Source organism: Canis lupus, chromosome 3 (genome assembly GCF_003254725.2).
Source record: "Canis lupus dingo isolate Sandy chromosome 3, ASM325472v2, whole genome shotgun sequence".
Lineage (NCBI taxonomy): Eukaryota > Metazoa > Chordata > Mammalia > Carnivora > Canidae > Canis > Canis lupus.
In genome coordinates this window covers 83427662-83432516 of record NC_064245.1, presented here as the reverse complement: position 1 = coordinate 83432516, position 4855 = coordinate 83427662, and positions in this window count along the sequence as shown.

The following is a 4855-nucleotide window of genomic DNA, read 5'->3' as shown; positions in this document are numbered from 1 at the left end:
CATGCATGCATTATTCAGAATAGCTCTCTAAAAACTGGACTCTGCTTCAAAATTCTACCCTGTACCTGAAAATAGGGGTCTGTGGTGTGACAGAGGAGCACCGAACAAAGATACCAAAACAAAACAAAACAAAACAAAAAAACAAAAACAAAGATACCTGGCTGGGTCTGATGGTTTCCTATTTCAAGGCCTCAGTTTTCTTATCTGTAAAACAGGGAGGGTAACCTCCTTCTCACTGGATTGCTGGTGCTGGGAGAAACACATAAAAAAGGTATGTGAAGTATAAAAAGTATAAATTCCCAGAAACACTATCAATACTTCTGCCATAGTTAATACAATACTCCGTTCCAGGTCTGATGTTTGGGCCCCATAACTCTGGATGATCTTTTGGAAGAGTGTGTTGATTCCCTTTTCTTCATGATTTGTAATCTTCTGTTTCTTTTCTTTAATTGATCTCACATGGTATGTTGCCTTTGTTTCTTGGCAACCCCACACCCTTTCTGAAAAGAGACAGGATGCAAATAAAGACTTTAAGTATTATTTTCACGGGTTTAGGGAAAGCCTTTGACCCATGAAATATCTTAATCAGGATAATAACCCATTGTGTAGGGAATTTATATCTTTCTCTTAGGAATGGATTCCTTTGTGTCTTTCAAGGTGCATTGATTTCCAAGATGCTACTGGTAAAATGCCCCGGGAGGGAAAAACATGTAAATTCTTGCCTGTACCTTTTGTGCACCAGAGAAGGGAGTTTTACTTTCTTTTTTTCTTTCTTTTTTTTTTTTTTTTTGGGAGTTTTACTTTCTAACTAGTCAGGTGGCTGAGAGAGTGAGGCTTTGATAGTGGTCAAAATAATAACCACTATGCCAGATGTTGTGTGAGGTGCTCTGCATGACCTGTCCATGGCCATCACCACAATCCCAGAACATGGGCATTGTTCGTCCTCTTGGACACATGGGCAAGTAGAGGCACAGAGAAGTTAAGTTACTCGGTTTACATGGTTGTAAGATCACACAGCACATGAGCCTGGAAGCTGGGATCCAGAGTGGAATCTTAGGGAGAGGACAAAGACAGGCAGTGGCCAAATCTCTACCCCAAGCTTGCCTCGGAGCACTACTATGGTCTGATCCAGATGCACTGGGCTTGCAGACTTGGGGAAATACATGTTTTTATTGGGTTGTGTCTCATGACGTATATTATGTGATATTTGTACTCATCTCTTATCATGGTGCCATTTGCTGCTTCATCCAAGAAGCAGGATAAAATAGTTTGTTACTCCTTATTTTTTTAACCATTACCTCTAGTTTTAACGCATACAGTAAGAGCACAGCATTTTTACTTCAGTTGTCTCCTCTGTGAAGTAGAAATAACAGTATCACCTACATACTTGGGGAGTCAAATTTGGCAAACCACGTAAATGCTTAGCCTAGCATCTGGCAAAATCATGCATTCCATAAATGTTGGCTATTACTGACTAATCCTCTCAGCTACTGGGAACAACTAGATGCCCACAACTTGGGGTTTTTATGATCAAACTCACCATATTTCACGAAATGTTTCATATTAGTGCCTATTATGTACTGTTTTTGTGCCTCCACCCCCAAATCCCTACGTTGAAATCCTAACCCCGATTACGATGGTATTAGGAACTGGGGTCTTTGTGGCCATGAAGGTGGAGCCTTCATGAATGGGATTAACGCCTTTCTAAGGAGAGCTGAGAGCTTGCTTGCCTACTCTCTGTTCTTTGCCACGTGAGGATATAATAGAAGATAGTTTTCTACAAGTCAAGGAGTGGGCCTTTGCTAGACACCCGATCTGTTGGCACCTTGCGCTTGGACTTGCCAGCCTCCAGAACTGTAGGAAATAAATTTCTGTTGTTCATAAGCCACTCAACCAGTGATATTATATTATAACAACCAAACAGACTAAGACATGGTGGAAAATGTAATCCTGGGCCACAAAGCTCTATTGCTTTAAAGCTTCGTGTCTTTAGAATTGATATTCAGTGAGATTCAAGACTCTACCCCTTCCTCTCTGCCTCCCCAAGATGGCATCTGAGTTAGTGGGAAGGAGGTTTGCATGTTTGGCTTCTTTCCTGGGTTTCTACAGGGTTTTCCACATCATTGGGTTGGTCCCCATAGTGGGAGTGGTTCAAAGCTGGGTGCAACAAGAGGGGATTGGCAGGTGTCAGGGAGGCATCCCCTCTCTCCATGTGGGCTGGTTTAGGTCTGGGCTTACAGTTGGGATGGTGGTCTTCGGTTATGTGTTGCACACACACACCCCACCCATGCTCCACTAGCATTCAGTTTTACTTCGCTTCATGGTGAGGAGGGGCTGTCATGACCCCTCCCCCCTTAGATTCTGCTAGCCCTAAGTGCCCCTCATCCGGACTGCTGTCCAAAGCAGTGTGTCAGCATGACACCTCCGCTCACCTCTCTGCTTCTCCGCTTGGGGGGGCCCAGAAACACAGAAAGCCCTTCAACGCTCCTTCAGAACATAAGGATGGGGTCCCTTCTTTTGATGAGGCACATTTCCATCTGGTTCCCTTGCACCCCGTTGAGGGGGACTAATCTCTAAGCCTCCCATTTTCAGTCATCTTCAAATGAAAGGTGAATGTCAGTCTCCTTATTTTGAAATCACCCCACACCTCAAGGAGATTCTCTTGCTGCTTCCACATCCTCAGGGAACACTTGGTAGAGAAGCCTCTACTCCTCTGACATTTGCACTCTGCTCTTCCTCAGACTCCCCTCTGCCTTGCCTTTTCTCCTGAAGTGGTTGCAGATATGAGGTACACTGAACTGTTTCTACATTTGGGGTCACAGCCTCTCTGTCTCTATCACTCTGTCTCTACTGCCTGAAGGGTTTATCTAGCTCTAAGAAAGGTGCCCCTTTAAATGTCAAGACTGAAAAGTGGGGTTATTTTCTCATTTTTTTAGCCCGTTACCATTTATTGGATATTGCCACACACCAAGCATTGGGCTCTGTGCCTCATGGACGTCAAATCCTGACAACTTCTCCTGAGAAGTAGGCATGGGAACTCTACTGCTTTTACAGAGGATGGGGATGAGGCTTGGTAAATTGAAGTGACATGGTCAGCTAATTGGTGGTGGGATGGGGACTTTCATCCTGAAAGTAGCTCAATGAATAATTGAGAAGCTGAATATTTCATATGGGACAACACTGGATTGTATATTTACCCAGATCTCTCTCTTTCTCTCTCTCTCATTCTGTTTTCTTTCTGCCTGACATGAAGAAGATTCCATCCTCAAGCCACAATGAATTAATTATCCACTGTTGCTTCCTGCTCCCATGTCTTATTGCATTGTTCTTTCTTGGGTCTTATTCTCTTTATCTGGAAAGCTCCAACTCATTGTTCAGTGCTCACTTGTAAAATGTTACTTCCTCTATCACATCTTCCCCCCACACCTCCTTGGGAAATGAATCATAAACTCATTTTGTGGGAACATAAGGCATTGTGTGGATTATACACCTTATTGTAACCCTTGTGCTGTGTTCGGCAAATCTCTTGTCTTCTGACAGTCTTTTCCTCCAGGTTAGGACACTTCGGAAATTTCTATGTACTTACAATCAATATGTGCATTTAATTTTGCATTTCTTTTTTCTCCCCTCCCCTCTCTGAGTGTCAGTGAGATGTTTTCCCATAATGACGTTTTAGAATTAGGAAAAAGGGCCGTGCTCACCTTTTAATCCTGCCTGCTGTGTTGTGAACTCAGGAGTGCAGGCATAGGTAAAATGATTTTTCATTTTTTTTAGTTCTGAGTACTTGACAATTTGTCTTGTACATAATAAGCTATTGAATAAATGAATGAGTATACAAGTGAGTAAATGGGGTAGCAAAAAGAATGTGATAATAATAAAATTTATTTAACTTATGGCTTCACTGTGTATCAAGTGTTCACTTGGAAATTTTCTTTCAAAATTCTGTAACTTGAAATTTCTATTCAGGGAACCAGACAAATTTTCAACGATGGTTTGACTTCCCACATATGACTGCTACTTCCTGATTATATAACTCTCTATCTCAGTCAATTGAACCTCAGTTTCCTTATCTGGAAAGATGAGATAATAGTATTTAGCTACCTCAGAGATTCGGAAAGGTTTGTATACTGTTAAGTACTATGCCCATGTAAGATATTTCTTTTAGGATTACTGGAATCTTCATGTGTCTTGGAGCCATTCTAGACTGCCCACATAGCAGTTACCCTTTCTTCCTTCTCCCAGCATAACTTTTTTTTTTTTGTTTTTTTAAGGTATTCGCTCCTTCTTAGCCACTTGCTTTAGCATGAGCTGGTCACAATTCCTATTAGGGTAGCAAGGGGATTTCTATTTGCCATGTGAGTAATGTACTAGGAAAAGATGTGGAATCCAATCAATGAGATGTGAAGGGAAAAGATTCTGAGAGTTTCTTGGAAAAAGTTTCATTGTTGGTAAAGTAGATCTGCAGGCTCTGACTCTAAGAATTATGTTTGCTCAGGTTCAGGGAGAAAACTGCAGTCAGGGGATTATAAGCCTCATTAATAGTAATAAAGAGCATGCTTTCCTCAAGAATAAATGGACAACACATACATAAATAAAGTCAAGAGAGAACCATAGGGAGTAATTGTCTTTTTTCTTCCCGTGGACATTATTATCTGGATGGGACACTGACTTCAGTCATTGTGCTACCATTCAGAGGTCAGGTTGACAATAAAGATTCTGCAGAGCCATGGATGGGAGGGAATAAGAACCCATATGATATTTTGAGTCTCTGAATCATCAACGCAGAAGTCTATCTACCCTGGACTACCAGTTATGAGAGAAAATATATTATCAGATTATTTCAGTCAGCTAGAGT